The sequence below is a fragment of the Hyperolius riggenbachi genome, chromosome 6, assembly GCF_040937935.1.
Source record: "Hyperolius riggenbachi isolate aHypRig1 chromosome 6, aHypRig1.pri, whole genome shotgun sequence".
Taxonomy (NCBI): Eukaryota; Metazoa; Chordata; class Amphibia; order Anura; family Hyperoliidae; genus Hyperolius; species Hyperolius riggenbachi.
Genome location: NC_090651.1, coordinates 370,010,901 through 370,028,926, shown reverse-complemented (window position 1 = coordinate 370,028,926; position 18,026 = coordinate 370,010,901). Strand labels below are relative to the sequence as shown.

General features: G+C 44.6%; 1 protein-coding gene across 1 annotated transcript in view; it reads right to left on the bottom strand.

Moving 5' to 3' along the window:
- LOC137523054 (beta-1,3-galactosyltransferase 2-like) overlaps positions 1–17,419 on the bottom strand; it is a 30,980-nt gene extending 13,561 nt beyond the window's left edge. The window contains exon 1 of the mRNA XM_068243247.1: positions 17,376–17,419. The gene's annotated coding sequence lies outside the window, so the exon portion shown is untranslated. The remainder of the gene's footprint in view (positions 1–17,375) is intronic.
- Between the last annotated feature and the right edge of the window lie 607 nt (positions 17,420–18,026).

Below are 18,026 nucleotides of genomic sequence, written 5' to 3'. Positions count from 1 at the left end.
CCTAGCTGCAATAGCCACTGGTAGACTGATGCCGGAGGGGAGCTCTGTCATTCAAGTGGAGATGCGCACGATCTCCTGCAAATCCCCGCCCCAGGACTTGACAGGCAGTCAGGCAATCCAAAATATTATAATCAATCCTACTTTATCTTTTCCAGAAGAGTAATCAGTCCCCATGTCCCCTGGCTCTTATTTCGTACATCAGCCGCAAAAGAGAAGTTGCCGTTCCTTTACTTTCCTCCCCTTCTCCTCAGATGCAGCTTATTCAGCCTGATTGGCTGAAGCCTCTGTCCCTCCCACGCCTGCTCCTGATTGGCCACCTTAGTGTGCCACTGTCCGCCCCCTTCCCCCACTGCAGCCGCATCCATGGACATCCCTGCTGCGTCTATGGGGACCCCCAAACTTCCGCTTCGAGGGGAATCCCCCACACACGCACACACACACTGCTGCCACATGGGCATCCACCCTCTACCCTGCAGAATCCCCCCTCCTCCCTGCAGCATTACAGATCAGGGAGGAATAAAGGCAGCGCACACAGACTCACCTCATCATGGTTCCAGGCGCTGGAGTTCCTGTCTATACTCTCTGCACTACCGTTGCCCTGTACATTAGGTTGCCACCTAATCCTTTTAAATACCAGCACATATGAATTATACATGCCTTGTGGCTAGTTAGATGCAGTTTAGGTATTGATTATGTGTGAGTAGCCCCAGAACCTGTATAACTCATATCTGTCGATATTTAAAGGGATAAAGTGGCAACCCTACCTGTATGGCGGTATTGCAGAGAGTATAGACGGGAACTTCAGCGCCTGGAACCATGATGAGGTGATTATGTGCGCTGCCTTTATTGCTCCTCGCTTCGATCTGCAGTGCTGCGGGAAGTAAGGGGAGGAAATTACATCAGGATTGGCTTCAGCCTGGGGGTCCCAAGATGGCCCCTGCCAGTAACAGAAATCACCTAAATGTACTATTTAAAAATAACTGCAATCAAAATGTGGACAGTGCAATACGTCTATTATGTAAGTAGAGCAAGTATTTATTTTCTTACATATGTGTTTTTTTTTTCTGGCATAGTGTGGCTAATACAGTAGCTCCTCTTTAAAGGACAACTGTAACAAGAGGTATATAGAGTCTGCCATATTTATTTCCTTTTAAACAATACCAGTTGCCTGGCAGCCCTAGGCTGCAGTAGTGTCTAAATCACACCAGAAACAAGCATGCAGCTAATATTGTCAGATCTGACGATAATGTCAGAAACATCTCATCTGCTGCATGCTTGTTCAGGGGCTATGGCTGAATGTATTAGAGCAGAGTTCCCCAACCCTGTCCTCAAGGCCCACCAACAGTGCATGTTTTGCAGAAAACCACACACAATCACAGGTGGGGTAATTAGTGTCTCAGCAGAGCTGATTAACTACCTCTGTGGCTTTCCACAAAACATGCACTGTTGGTGGGCCTTGAGGACAGGGTTGGGGAACTCTGTATTAGAGGCAGAGGATCAGCAGGATAACCAGGCAACTGGTATTGTTTAAAAGGAAATAAATATAGCAGCCTACATATACCTCACTTCAGTTGTCCCAGTGTTCTCCCCAGGCTCTTTTATGCGGACGCTCCACCCGGCTAGTATTGGTGACCACCCGGCTGTCATCGGCTCACCTCCTCCTATGCTGTAAGCAGAGTTGCTCACAGAAGCACCGGCCCTGCATTCTCTCATCTCGACCCACCCGGCTACGTTTTCATGCCACCCGGCTACTATCACATGCCACCCGGCTGGAAAAAAATTCTGGGGAGACCACTGTTGTCCTTTAACCTCCTTCCTCATCTAAATCAGCAGTGTCATGGATTTTTATATTTGTCTGTCGGTGGCCATACATCTATAGATTTTGTGGCTGATCGACCGTCCAATTCGATCAATTTTTATCGAATTGGATGAAAATCGGTGCCACCAAAAGCATGCCCTATCGACGATGCAACCAATTTTGGCCCGCTCTCCACGAGCTATAACGCGACGCGCTGGCAACCTCATGGGGGGCGGGCCGAGGCATAGGCTGGAGAGGCTCCAGCCTCAGGGCGCAGTGTAGAAAGGGGCGCAGAATTTATTCAGCTGTCATTCCTAATTGTGTTTGAAGCAGAAAGAAATAAGAAAAGGGGATACATGGCAGTGACTGCAAGCCAGATAACTAGATATTAAGGTGTTGGGGAGGTTGTGGGGGCCCTGGGGTGCCTCTTAGTCTAATAGCAATCAGTGTTTGATGGCTCGGGTGGCAGGGATGGAGGGGCGCACTTTGGTGTCTCAGCCTTGGGTGCTGGAGGACCTTGTCCCGGCTGGGGCGCGAATCCGGAATGAGTGTGGACACAATGGTGGATGGCGACAGGTAAAGTATAACTACAGGGCAGTGGTGGAGCTAAGGAGCTATGGCCTCACTTCACAAAGGTGTGCTAACTTAGTTAGCTTGCCTAAAGGCTTTGGACATGCAAACTGGGATGCTAAGTAGTTTGCACGTCTAAAGCTCTGACTGATTGCGTGCAAAGTTTAGTGCTGCGCGTGAAACGGCGCACCGGTGGCCCGTTATAGTCGCACCTGGTGCAACGTTTCACGTGCAGCACTACACTTTGCTCGCGAGCGCATATTAGCATGAGCAAACTACCTTTAGGCGTGCTAACACTTAACACCCTTTTGTGAATCAAGCCCTATGGGTCCCGGTGTGAATTTTACATGGGCCCCCCCCCCCAAGCACTCTATACATAACAATTGATACAACACAAATACAAAACAGCCAATGACAGCCACAGTGTCAGATGTGCAAGAAGGGGATGGGGAACCGCTTGTTAATGATTACTACTATTCAAAGTATGTATTAGTCTATAGAAGTGATCATTACCAGCACAGGACCAATAAAAAGCTAATACTGCGGTTGAGGGAGGGGCCCAGTGCGGTTGAGACCAATGCAACCCCTATTGCTATGCCACTGCTGCAGACGGCATCAGGGGAGAGGGGGATACATGTAAACTACGGGGGGTAGCAGCTGGGGGCAACGAGATGGCATCACAAGCCCTATTGCCGAAAGGATTCACACTGAAGTAAATCGGGAATCCGCCTGCGGTTCATGGCGGCCAACAGATCTGTCTCTGATCAGGTTTGATCAGATAGTGATCTGTCTATTGGTCGATTGCCCTGGATTGCATTAAACCACTTCACCCCAAAGCGGTTTTTACCCTAACGGACAAGAGCGATTTTCACCTTTCCGTGCTCATCCCTTTCATTTGCCAATAGCTTAATCACTACTTATCACAATGAAATGATCTATACCTTGTTTTTTCCACCACCAATTAGGCTTATTGGGGTTGATATTTGTTTTCAGTAATTACTTTATTTTTTATGCATTTTAAAGGGAAAAACAAGGGAAAAATGAGAAAATACATGATTTCTCCAATTTCATCCCCTATAGTTTTAATATAAACACTGCTACTGTGCATAAAACCCACACATTTTATCTGCCTATTTGTCCTGGTTATCACAAGATTTTAATTATGTCCCCAGTACAAAGTATGGTGACAAGATATTATTTGGAAATAAAGGTATATATTTTCTATGGTGTTTTTTCCCTCACTTATCTCACGTGCATGCGCATGGGAACACGCGGGAACGCACGTGCAGGGGAGCGCGCGCGTGCAAGAACACAGCAGCAGCAGCACTGTTTAACTTATAAAAACATCCTGGAGCCGTGAAGAGGCTCTAGCAGGACGTTGTTATAAGTCTGGTTGTCATTAAGTGGTTAAAGTAAACCAGAGATCACGATATGTAAAGATTCAATTCTTACTCACTGCTTCCTCCAGCTCCATAAACACGTATGAGTCCCCTCCGACTCCGTCATCCCGCGGTCTGCCGCTCAGCTGCAATCAGCCCTGGTAACTTGCTCAGTCGCATCAGTCTGGGTCAGTGGCGTATCTAGGCAAGGCAGCGCCCATTGCGCCCCCCCCAGCACCCCCCCCACACACACACACACACACACACACACCTACAATCAACAGCATCCGGTCTCACCTTTTTGGCCAGGGTAACCCCATCATGCATTCAGAACACACACGCACACACAGATACCAGAATGTAACAGTCACTATGAAATAAATGAGGCTATCCTTCTGATCCTCTGCCTCTAATACTTTAAGGCAGGGAACATACTTGACTGTTTTCATGCGCGTTTTCTGCACAGAAGAACTGAAAACTCATGTTAATCAAGGGGCTAGTTCACACTTAATGTGTTTTTCTTGCACAGAAAAAAAAAACTGACATTCTGCATGATAATTCTGCTCATTTTGTCAGTTTTCTGTATCAATTACATTAACTGTTGTGAAAAAAGCACACATTTTTCTGCATAGAAACACACTTGGTGTGCAGAAAATGTGCGCAGAAAAAGCTGAGTTGAAAACTGAAAAACAAGTGTGATCCCTGCCTTAGCCACAGACCCTGAACAAGCATGCAGATCAAATATCTATGACACATCTGACAAGATTAGCTGCATGCATGTTTCAGGTGTGTGATTTAGACCCTAGTGACCAGAAGGATCAGCAGGATTTCCATGCAACTGGTATTGTTTAAAAGGAAATAAATATGGCAGCCACCACTCTCATATGAATGAAAGCAATGAAACATTTTCAGTGACGATAATAACATAATAAAAGGCTGACAACCTATTAAATATTAGTAGATAGATACTGAGCTAGAAATATAATGCATTTAACAACTGAGGTACACTGTACAAGAGAGACGTTGTTAAATCTGGCCACAGAGATGCCAGCAGGATAATGGTTAAAGTGCAGAGAGTGTCATAAATAAAAGTAAGTAAACAGCACACTGAGATAAGGCTGAGGAATGTGTGAATGACAGAGAGGAGAATTAATAGATCTTGTAACCTCCAGACCCCTAGCATCTGCCGCTATCTCAGGGGACTGAGACATGATCAGGGAGAGTGGGAAAAGTTTGGAGCTCACCTCTCAATAGCCTCTAATGTAGATATAAGACAAAGGCTGAGACGGACAGGCTGCTGGATGATTGTTACTCCCTTAGACTCAGGAATGCTGTCAGCAGCACTGCGCCCCCCTGATGATTGAAGAGGGAGGTCGCCTGGGGCACATGTCATGCCTGCATCCCTCCAGATACGCGTCTGGTCTGGGTCTAGTGTGCATGCATGGGAGGTCCGTGCAAGCCTGTTACCAGGGCTGATCGCCGCTGGATGGCAGACCACAGGAGGACGGCGAGGGACTCGCACGTGTTTATGGAGCTGGAGGAAGCCCCGGGTAAGCATAGAATCTTTACATATCATGATCTCTGGTTTACTTTAATCATGGCCGGATTTTTCTTTTGTAAATATATGTACACCAGTTTTTGGCATTCGCACCTTTATAGTGAGTGACCCTCCCAGTAATAACATTCTAAACACCAAACACCTTTCACACACAACAGGGAGCAGAGAAGAGGACGATAACAGCCAACGGCGCTGGCCAAATACCTAGAGCCAAGCCCAGACTGAACTATAAGGGAAGTAGCCATCAAGGTGTCCACACCCTACATAACTGTGTTTACCAAATCTGGGCAGAGCAGAAAAATGTGCTGCACCAAAATCAACAGATAATACTAAACCAATTCTGAGAATAAAGTCAAAATCTCTGCTGAGGCTCTGGCCCATCTGCATTGCCGCGGGCCTCCCCAGCTCAGCAGCTGCTGCTTAACCGGTTCAGCACCGCAGTCCGAAAATCTCATGCATCCGAGCAACGTTCACCTCCCATTCATTCGCCTATAACTTTATTGCTACTTATCACAATGAATTGATCTATATCTTGTTTTTTCCGCCACTAATTAGGCTTTCTTTGGGTGCTACATTTTGCTAAGAATTATTTTTTTCTAAATCTATTTTAACAGGAAGATTAAGAAAGAAATGAAAAAAATTCATTATTTCTCAGTTTTTGGCCATTATAGTTTGAAATTAATATACGCTACCGTAATTAAAACTCATGTATTTTATTTGGCCATCTGTCCCGGCTATTACACCGTTTAAACGATGTCCCTATCACAATTTATGGTGCCGATATTTCATTTAGAAATAAAGGTGCATTTTTTCAATTTGCGTCCATCACTATTTATCTATATATATAAAATTGTGTGTGTGTGTGTGTGTGTGTGTGTGTGTGTGTGTGTGTGTGTGTGTGTGTGTGTGTGTGTGTGTGTGTGTGTGTGTGTGTGTGTGTGTGTGTGTGTGTGTGTGTGTGTGTGTGTGTGTGTGTGTGTGTGTGTGTGTGTGTGTGTGTGTGTGTGTGTGTGTGTGTGTGTGTGTGTGTGTGTGTGTGTGTGTGTGTGTGTGTGCGCCGCGAAAACGCCTTGACCGATTTGAACGAAACTTGGTATACAGATCCCTTACTACCTGGGATGATATGTTCTGGGGTCTCGCGGCCCCCCTGCACATGTGGGCGGAGCTACAAACAGCCAATCAGATTTCACCCATTCAAGTCAATGGAAAAAATGGAAAAGGCTGCCATTCTCACAGTAATCAAGCCAGAGTCCCCACACTTGGCACAGTTGGTCACTTGGTGACCGAGGTTACGAATCCAGGAAAAGTGGGAGGAGCATAACACAGCCAATCAAATTTCAGCCATTCATTTTAAATGGGAAAATGTAAACTGCAGCCATTCTTAGACTGTTAATCGCAGGGTTCTCAAACTTGCCACAGTTGGTCACTGGGTGAATGAGATTAAGATTTTGGAAGGTGGGTGGAGTCTACAACAGCCAATAAAAATTCACCTTTTGATTTTCAATGGAAATATTTAAGCTGCTACCATTCTTATACTGTTAATAGCAAATGCCTCAAACCTGATACAGTCAGTCATTGGGTGACTAGGGTTCAAATTCAGAAAGGGGGCGGAGCCACAAACAGCCATATTTGTTTATTTTTCAATGGAAATATACAAAGTATTGATACCAAGGACCCCAAAGCTGATAAATTTGATAACTGAGTGACTGTATGTCAAGGTTAGAAAAAGTGGCCGGTGCCAACAACTAAATTTTTCACATGGCAGGGTTCCCAAACTTTACACAATTAGCCACTGGGTGACTGGGATGAATATTCAGAAATGTGGGTGGGGCCTACAGCGCCAATCAAAATTGACCTATTGATTTTCAAGGGGAATATTTACATTGCTACCATTCTTACACTGTTAATGGCAGAGGCCTCAAACCTGATACAGTCAGTCATTGGGTGACTGGGGTCCAAATTCACTAAAGCCACAAACAGCCAATCAGATTTGTTAGATTGATTTCAGCCGGTCTCTTATTGGCAGGGTTCTCAAACGTGACACAGTTGGCCACTAGGTGACTGGGACTAATATTCAGGAAAGTGGGTGGAGCCTACAGCAGCCAATCAAAATTCACCTTTTGATTTTCAAGGGGAATATTTACATTGCTTCCATTCATACACTCTTAATGGCAGAGGCCTCAAATCTGGTACAGTCAGTCACTGGGAGACTGGGGTTTAAATTCTGAAGGGAGCGGGCCAAAAGCAGCCAATTAGATTTGTTTAATTTCAATGGTAAAATGCAACTTATGTATGCCAAGGACCCCAAAGCTCATAAACTTGGTCATTGAGTGACTGTATGTTAACCACTTGCCGACCGCGCACTCATAACGCGCGTCGGCAAAGTGGCAGCTGCAGGGCCAGCGACGCACATCTGCGTCGCCGGCTGCAGGCTAATTAAATAGGAAGCAGCCGCTCGCGCGAGTGGCTGCTTCCTGTCAATTCACGGCGGGGGCTGAATAGCCTGCGGGCCGCCGATCGCGGCTCGCAGGCTAAATGTAAACACAAGCGGAAATAATCCGCTTTGTTTACATTTGTACAACGCTGCTAACAGTAGCAGCGTTGTACCAGATCAGCGATCCCTGGCCAATCAGCGGCCGGGGATCGCTGTCACATGACAGGCAGGAGCCTGTTAGAGGCTGCACAGGACTGATTCGTTCCTGTGCAGCCTCTGATCTCCGGGGCAGGGAGGGAGGAGAGGGAGAGGGGGAATCCTGCGGTGGAGGGGGCTTTGAGGTGCCCCCCCTCCCCGCCAGCCACACGCAGGCAGGAGCGATCAGACCCCCCCAGCACATCATCCCCCTAGTGGGGAAAAAAGGGGGCGATCTGGTCGCTCTTCCTAACGGTTGATCTGTGCTGGGGCTGTAGAGCCCACCCAGCACAGAACTCTGTAAACAGCGCTGGTCCTTAAGGGGGGTAAAGGCTAGGTTCTCAAGTGGTTAAGGTTAGAAATAGTGGGCGGAGCCAAAAACAACTAACTTTTTACATTGCAAAATATAAACTGCAGCTTTTCTTACATTGTTAATGGCAGGGTTCTCAAACTTCACACAGTTGGTCACTGGGTGACTGGGATTAATATTCGGAAAAGTAGGTGGAGCCTACAAGAGCCAATCAAAATTCACCTATTGATTGAAACTGCAGCCATTCTTACACTGTTAATGGCAGAGGCCTCAAACCTGCTACAGTCGGTCATTAAGTGTCTGGGGTTCAAATTCAGTAAAGGGGCAGAGCCAAACACTGCCAATCAGATTTATTTGCTGGATAAACTGCTTCCATTAGCAGAATTTTGATGCTAGGAACCCAAAAGCTCACAAACTTGATCATTGAGTGACTGTGTGTCAAGGTTACAAAAACTGGGTGGAGTCAAAGACAGATTTTTCAGGGAAATTGTAAACTGCAGCCTTTCCTCACTGTTAATGGCAGGGTTCTCAAACTTTGCTGGGTGACTGGGATTAATATTCAGAAAACTGGGTGAAGCCTAAAAATGCCAATCAAAAATCACTTATTGCTTTTCAAGGAGAATATTAAAATTGCTGCCATTCTTGCACTGTTAATGGCACAAGCCTCAAACCTGGTACAGTTGGTCATTGGGTCACTGGGGTTCAAATTCAGAAAAGGGGACAGAGCCACAAACAGTCAATCAGATTTGTTTCATTTCATGGGAAAGTACACATTATCGATGCCAAGGACCCCAAAGCTCACAAAATTGGTCATTGAGTGACTGTGTGTCCAGGTTACAAAAAGTGGGCGGAACCAAAACCAAATTTCACTGGGAAAATATAAACTGCAGACATTCTTACACTGTTAATGGCAGGGTTCTTAAACTTAGCCCAGATGGTCACTGGGTGACTGAGATTAATATTCAGGGAAGTGGGTGGAGCCTATAATAGCCAATAAAAATTCACCTGTTGATTTTCAAGGGGAATATTTAAATTGCTGCCATTTTTACACTGCCAATAGCAGATGCTTTAAACCTGCTACAGTTGATCATTGGGTGACTGGAGTTCAAATGCTGGAGAGGGGTTGAAGCCGCAAACAGCCAATCTGATTTGTTTCATTGCATGGGAATATACAAATTATTGATGCCAAGGACCCCAAAGCTCACAAACTCGGTCATTGAGTGTTTGTGCGTTAGGGCTAGAAAGTACGCGGAGCCAAAAACAGTCAAATACATACACAGGCAACGCCGGGTCATCAGTGGGTGGAGACAAATACAAATTTCCCTGGGAAAATGTAAACTGCAGCCATTCTTACACTGTTAATGGCAGGTTTCTCAAACTTTGCACAGTTGGTCACTGGGTGACTGAGATTAATATTCAGAAAAGTGGGTGGAGCCTACAAAAGTGAATCAAACTTCACCTATTGCTTTTCAAGGGGAATATTTAATTGCTACCATTCTTGCACTGTTAATGGCACAGGCCTCAAACCTGGTACAGTTGGTCATTGGGTGACTGGGGTTCAAATTCAGAAAAGAGGGTGGAGCCACAAACAGCCAATCAGATTTTTTAATTTCAATGCAAATTATTTATACCAAAGACCGCAAAGCTCACACACTTGGTCATTGAGTAATTGTGTGTTAGGGCTAGAAAAAAATGGGTGGAGACAACACCAGCCAAATACATACCCGGGCAATGCCGGGCAATCAGCTAGTAAGCTTATAATTTTAAATAATATGATAACATATTCTCTTGACATGCATATTTAAAAAGTTCAGACTCTTGGGTAACTATTTATGTTGTTTTTGTTTTTTTTTTTAATTGTATTTTTTATTTTTATTTTTAATTAAAAAAAAAGTGTATGTGGGTAATTTTTGGTGTGGGAGGAAAACTGTTAATTTTAAATGTAAAATAATATTTTTTTTTTTTATTAAAAATGTATGTTGTTCAGTTTACTATTTGGCCACAAGATGGCCACAGTGAAAAAAGTCCTGGATGCGAACGATCTCGCATCCAGGAACTAAAATGCTGGGGAGATGTTTCCTGGGTGCAGAAATACCACGCTCTCTGGAGAGAAAGCGTCGGTATTTCTGCGGGGAAGATAGATCGGTGAATGGGAATTATATTCCCACTCACTGATCGGGGGGCTAGCGGCGGGCAGCGGGAGCGCGCGCGGGGGCGCGCCCGATCGCGCGCACCAGCCGGCGGCAGCAGCAGTGCCTATCTGGACGAGGAAGCTCGCCCAGATAGGCCGAATCGGGGCGGGCTGCAGTACTGCATGTGGACAGGCCTGGATTTACCTCATTGGAGCCTATAGGCACAAATGTCCTGGCATCTTGGACTTCGCCCTCCATGAACCTACAAACCCCCGCTGCAAGTGTGCTGCCTGTCCCAGCTGTCACCTTTCCCTCCTTCCCTGCCCAGGAGAACTCACAGAGAAGCATGTGATCAGTTTGATCAGCTAATAGATTTTTAAGGTTCTGATTTTCTATGATGGCTTCCTGGTTTAGCAAATGGCCAGCAAATCAGAACCTTACAAATCTATCAGCTGATCAACTGACCACATGCTTCTCCGTGAGTTCTCCTAGGCAGGGCCATCCCTAGCCAGAAGTACCCTCGCTATTAGGAAGCTAGAGGTGCCCCTGACTGAAGGGAGATCTCATCAGTGGAATGCCAAGAGTCGGGTGAGTAGCTTCCCATTTACAATCTCATCAGGACACTACATAGGGACGGAAAGAGGGAGGCACTCAGGGAGAGAAATGAGACACGTACGTTAAAAAAGGGCGTCGGGAAAAGAGGCCACAGGGTTTTAAACGATAAGCATGAATAACGTTTAAAAAAATTGTGCTATATTTCGTTTAAAAATAATGTTTTATAAAGTTATAAATCATTAAATAATGTGTATGAAATCGGCAATTGTAAAAACGTTAATCTTCCCTGTTTAAAAAGTGAAATGTATAATGACGTTTTATAAAAGATTAATAAGAATTTTACAAAAACTATACCTAACCTTACTCTCACACAGAACCCTCCCTGTACCTATCCCTAACCCCTAGACCCCCCTGGTGGTGCCTAACCCTAAGACCCCCCTGGTGGTGCCTAAACCTAAGACCCCCCTGGTGGTGCCTAAACCTAAGACCCCCCTGGTGGTGCCTAAACCTAAGACCCCCCTGGTGGTGCCTAAACATAAGACCCCCCTGGTGGTGCCTAAACCTAAGACCCCCCTGGTGGTGCCTAAACCTAAGACCCCCCTGGTGGTGCCTGAACCTAAGACCCCCCTGGTGGTGCCTAAACCTAAGACCCCCCTGGTGGTGCCTAAACATAAGACCCCCCTGGTGGTGCCTAAACCTAAGACCCCCCTGGTGGTGCCTAAACCTAAGACCCCCCTGGTGGTGCCTAAACCTAAGACCCCCCTGGTGGTGCCTAAACCTAAGACAGCCCTGGTGGTGCCTAAACCTAAGACCCCCCTGGTGGTGCCTGAACCTAAGACCCCCCTGGTGGTGCCTAAACCTAAGACCCCCCTGGTGGTGCCTAAACCTAAGACCCCCCTGGTGGTGGCTAAACCTAAGACCCCCCCTGGTGGTGCCTAAACCTAAGACCCCCCCTGGTGGTGCCTAAACCTAAGACCCCCCCTGGTGGTGCCTAAACCTAAGACAGCCCTGGTGGTGCCTAAACCTAAGACCCCCCTGGTGGTGCCTAAACCTAAGACCCCCCTGGTGGTGCCTAAACCTAAGACCCCCCCTGGTGGTGCCTAAACCTAAGACCCCCTGGTGGTGCCTAAAACGAAGACCCCCCCCCTGGTGGTGCCTAAACCTAAGACCCCCCTGGTGGTGCCTAAACCTAAGACCCCCCTCGTGGTGCCTAACCCTAAGAACCCCCCTGTGATAAGCATTAATAACGTTTTAAAAAAAAATATTGTGCTGTTTTTCATTTAAAAATAATGTTTAAAAAAAGATATTGTACTGTTTTTCGTTTAAAAATGTTTAAAAAAATTATAAATCATTAAATAATGTGTAATCACGAGAAGCAGTTATAAAACATTAAAAGTCTCCGGGCGCCGCTTGTAAAACGTTATTTTTCTCCGGCGCCCCTTTTTCCTGTTGGGCGCCCATTAAACGATATTTATTATGGGAGTGAATGGCAGCGCCCTTTATTATTATTATTATTATTATTATTTATTGTATTTATATAGCGCCAACATATTATGCAGCGCTGCACAATAGATAAAAGGGGTAACATACAAGGTAGGACATACAGGAAACTCACATCAAAACAAGATCATGCAAATGATTTGATAATACAGTGTCATAGGTCAAAATAGAGATTGTTCTAGTCCACAAAAGGGGTGATTGTCAGTAAGATTGCATAATCAAGCTGGAAACACTAAGGGAGAGGGCCCTGCCAGAGGCTTACAATCTAAAGGGTGGGGGTGGAGACAATAGGTGCATCTGTTGAGAGGGTGTCTAACAGAACATATGGTGCTGGTGTAGGGGGGTATGCGAGCATGAAAGGGTGAGTCTTGAGAGCTTGTGTGAAGGTATTAAAGGTGGGGGCAAGTCTGGTGGCTGGAGGGAGTGAGTTCCAGAGAGTAGGGGCAGCCCTGGTGAGGTCCTGCAATCATGCATGTTTGTTTTTATTTGATGGAGTGGCTTGTGGGCTGTGCAGTTCAGATTCAAAGGCAGAGATGATCTAGTTAGATAGCAATAGTGTTCAGCAATACAAGTAAATCACAACAAAGATAATGTTACCTTAATGTGGTGCTTATTTCTGCTGAATTACTGGTGAATTCTGGTAGTAGTAAAAATGTTTCTGTACCGTGTTAGCCAAACAATATATGTAGGTAGAAAAAAACAAAGTCTTGTAAAAGTAATACCTTTTAATGGCTAACTGATAAAGTTAAATAATAAAAAAGAAAAGCTTGCATTATTTAACTTTATCAGTTAGCCATTAAAAGGTATTACTTTTACAAGACTTTGTTTTTTTCTACCTACATATGGTGAATTCTGGTAAATTCATTTTTTCGCCCTTTGAAAGCTGCCCTTAGAAAGAGAACCTATTTGTCGGCGAACCGACAAAAGAATGAGCTCTCAGATACACAGAGCTAATCAGGAAGGCCTGGTCAGCTGGCAGACAATATGCTAATTAATAGAGGTGGGCTTGTCTCCTGCAAGTTCAAACAGATCTGTATGTGATACAGGCTTTGATGGAAATTGCAGGCCAGCCACCAGGAAGTAAAGTGTGAACAAACAATGCCAGAATTCAATAGTAATTACAATAATGTCTGTAATGTTACTCAGGTGCTAACACTATTACATAGGAAGCTCAAGAAAGCAAAAGTGATCAAATACAAAAGATGGAAATTATCAGACATACACAGGCAATGCAGGATGAGATTAAGCGTGTGGTTGCAGATTTCAGTGCAGTTCAGATTCAAAGATGGAAATTATCAGACATACCTGTTGAGAAAGGATGAAGATGATCAGGAAAAATCAGGGAAATTGCAGATCGGGTTGCAGATGCAAGTATTATGAGTCATAGATGAGTCAGTGGGTTAGGAGTCATAAATTGAATTCTGGTAAATTCATTTTTTCGCCCTTTGAAAGCTGCCCTTAGAAAGCGAACCTATTTGTCGGTGAACCTGCCTCATGCGCCCAAACTTCCTGCCTCCAGTGAGATGCCTTTCCATCATCAGGCACTTGTAGACACATGCCTACAGTGTCTTATGGTAAATCTGGCAATGTAGGTGGAGGTTTTTGAAGAGCTTTGGCAGACCTTGGAAACATGGCAGTTACTGGAGAGGGGGGCAGAGGGTCACCTGTGTCCCAAGTACGTCAAATTAGGTAAGTATTTAACCCTGAAACCTGCAGCATTGAGGGCTGGGGCACACTAGAACGATTTTGGGTGGATTTTTGAGGCTCTGACAAGTCGATGGTGGTGATCCCACTAGTGAGCTTGCGATTTTGGAAATCGTAAGCGCAGGACGTGCAGGATTTTGCAAGCGTTTTGGCTCCAATACATAGGGCCTGATTCACAAAGCGGTGCTAACAGTTAGCACGCTAGTGAAAAGCCCTTTATCACGCCTAAACTCTGTTTAGGCATGATGAGTTTAGGTGTGATAAGTTTAGGTGTGATAAGTTTAGGCATGATACGTTTAGGTATGATAAGTTTTTAGGCGTGATAAGTTTAAGCACCAACTGGGTTAGCACCGCAGTGCACAGCTGATCAAATGTTTTGCGCTAGCAAAGTCTGGTGCACTTCGCATAGAGTTTAATGGTGCTGCTTTGCGTGCGGGACTTTGCACGCTATCTACACTTATCTAAACTTATCATGCCTAAACTTATCATGCCTAAACTGAGTTTAGGCATGATAAAATGGTTATCACGCCTAAAGTCTTTAACTGGGTTATCACCGCTTTGTAAATCGAGCCCTATGAGTTCAGAGGTGTTACTACAGGGGAGCAGCTCCTACAATCGCAGGGGGGCCCAGAGCTGTGAGGGGCCCTCAACTTCTACTTCACTCCCTCCGATAAAGGGGTCCATCCTCCAGATCAGGTGTTTTTGTGACTACACTTGTTATGTGTGTGAAGATTACAATGTCCACACTTGTTTTATGACCCTTGCAAGATGGGCCCCCAGGGTATGCAGTGTTCTCCCCAGAATATTTTTCCAGCCGGGTGGCATGAGATAGTAGCCGGGTGGCATGAAAATGTAGCCGAGTGGCATGAAAAAGTAGCCGGGTGGGGCGATATGAGAATGCAGGGCCGGTGCTTCTGTGAGCAACTCTGCTTACAGCAGAGGAGGAGGTGAGCCGATGACAGCCGGGTGCTCGCCAAAACTAGCCGGGTGGAGCGCCCGGCTAAAAGAGCCTGGGGAGAACACTGGTATGTGGGCCACCATGCCACTGTATGAGTTACCTTAATTGCCGGAAAACACAGCACAAATTGCCAACAAAACACTTACACAAAGCGCTAACAATTGTGATAGTGCTTTGCGATTTCTAGTGTGCCCCTGGCCTAAAGGTGCCCATACACTCGTCAGATTGGCAGCAGACAGATAAGAAATGCATCTGATGATCTATCTGATGCGTTTTTAGAACATTTTTTACCAGGATAGAATTCCAATAGATTTCAGTTTGAAATCTGTTGAAATTCGATCTGATGGCATTTTTTTGCCATCAGATTTCCATTAAGGCCAATGCAAACTGATAAGCAATCTCATCAGATCGACCTAAATTTTCCACCCTGCTAGTTCGATGGAAATCCATCGAAATCGATCGAAATCGGCCGTCGATCGGTCGATTGGCCAGAAAATCGGCTGAGTGTATGGGCTGCTTTTGACAGGGAAACAGTAAATAAGGGCGCAGGTGGCTAGTGGACAAATCGGGCGCAGCCATTCACTTCCATAATAATTATAGTTTACTGGGCGCCGAACAGGAAAAAAGGGCGCCCGAGAATAATAACGTTTACCAACGGCGCCCGAAGATTTTTCATGTTTTATAACTGCTTGTGATGATTTACGTTTCTTATTTCAATAAAACATTATTTTAAAAGTTATCCCTTAGTGTTTGTAAAACATTATTATTCACGAAACAAAGCGATCAGTACGTAACGTAAATTGTACTATATTTTATCCCTTACTGTTTTTAAAACATTATTCTACACACAATACAGTGTTCTCTAAGGAGGGTCTTAGGTTTAGGCACCATCAGGGGGGTCTTAGGTTTAGGAACCAACAGGGGGGTCTTAGGTTTAGGCACCAACAGGGGGGTCTAGAGGTTAGGGGTAGGTACAGGGAGGGTTAGTTAGTAATTTTTTTTTTAAACGTTATTATATGTTTCACTATTTAAACGGAAGATTAACGTTTTTACAATTGCCGATTTCATGCACATTATTTAATGATTTATAACTTTATAAAACATTAATTTTAAACAAAATACAGTACAATTCATTTTTAAACGTTATCCATGCTTATCGTTTAAAACCCCGCGCCCTTTTTTTCCCAGCGCCCCTTTTTAACGTACGCCTAAGACAGAGCCTGTCCTGAGATTTTCAGCCCTTACACCAAAAATTAGAATACGGAACTTCGGGAAAGGAAAGTTACATAGCTATTTGTGTTGAAAAAAAGACATACGTCCATCGAGTTCAACCAGAAAGATAAGATCTACAAATACAATAAATACAACGACTTATCTCCCAAGCTGACGAAACAACGTGGGAATGTCAAGGAAAATGTTTAAACGCACCAACACCCCCCTCCCCCCCCCCTTCCCCCTTATACTGTAAATGAATCTTTCCTGTTCCTTTTCCTAATGTTGCGAAAATCTTGAAATTTAAAACACATACAAATAAGAAGTATGTTTCTTCCAGAGTAAAATGAGCCATAAATGACTTTTCTCCTATGTTGCTGTCACTTACAGTAGGCAATAGGAATCTAACATTACCGGCAGGTTTTGGGCTAGTCCATCTCTCTATAGGGGATTCATTTTACTCTGGAAGAAACGTACTTCTTAAAGGACAACTATCGATACCCAAGTGTTCTAAAATGACAGTGTACAAATAATGTCTAAGTAGCTGTGTAAACATTTTCCTACTTTTCATGTTAAATATCAGAGGCAAAAGCTGTAATTTATTGAGGGTAGGATTTAGCTATATTGGGACAAATCAATTGCAGAAAGGGTGTCTGCTTCAATGCACAGCCAGAGTTGCATATCAGACTACAGAAAGCAAATATCAAACATATCAAACTCTGAAAGCAAAAACTGTATAAAAAGCTGTGACAATTAGTTACATTTCCTCTGCTCTCTTCAGACACAGGACACAGAAGCTGCAGCTGTTCTCTCTGTCACACATAGAGTTACACATAAAGTTAACTGATAAAAGTATGAGGGGAATTTCCCCTCTCCTCATGGCTCAGTCTGCCTTCAGTGTTGGTGTCAGTAAAGTTTGAAAGTATTTTGATAACAGTAAACAAAGAGGTTGCTACTAAAATGTATACACCAGTACTTAGCAGCACTTCCCAAACAATTCCTGTGTCAATTGAAAAAATATGTGAATCAATTAAATTTTAAGATTTTTGCGACAGAGGTCCTTTACTTACAGGAGAGAACTGCACGACTGATGAAGCCATGAAGTCATCGTGGATTGCACGTAATCATGGCCAGTTTTTCTTTTGTAAATATATATGTACACCAGTTTTTGGCATTTGTACCTTTATGGCCCTGGCCCTCCCAGTAATAACCTTCTAAACACCAAACACCTTTCACACACAATAGGGAGCAGAGAAGAGGAAGATAACAGCCAACGGCGCTGGCCAAATACCAAGAGCCAAGCCTAGCCTGTCCGATAAGGGAACAAGCCATCAAGGTCTTCACACCCTACATAACTGTGTTTATCAATTCTGGGCAGAGCAGAACATTTTAAATCTGCTGCACCAAAAAGATGATACTAAACCAATTCTGAGGATAAAGGCAGTCTGGACCATGATCAGTAGGAGAAGAAATGTTGAGTGGCTTGGCAACAGAACTGAATATTGTGCAAAAATTCATTTATTTCAGGGATTCAATTTAAAAGGTGAAACTAATATATGTAATAGGGCTGGTGCACACCAGAGTGCTTCTGAAGTGTTTTTTAAAACGCTTGCAGGGGGAAAACCGCTTGGCTAATGAAAATGGATGGGTTGGTGCACACCAGAGCAGTTCGTTTTTTTCCACAAACGCAAACTCGGGGGCTGCAGCATTTTTTAGATTTC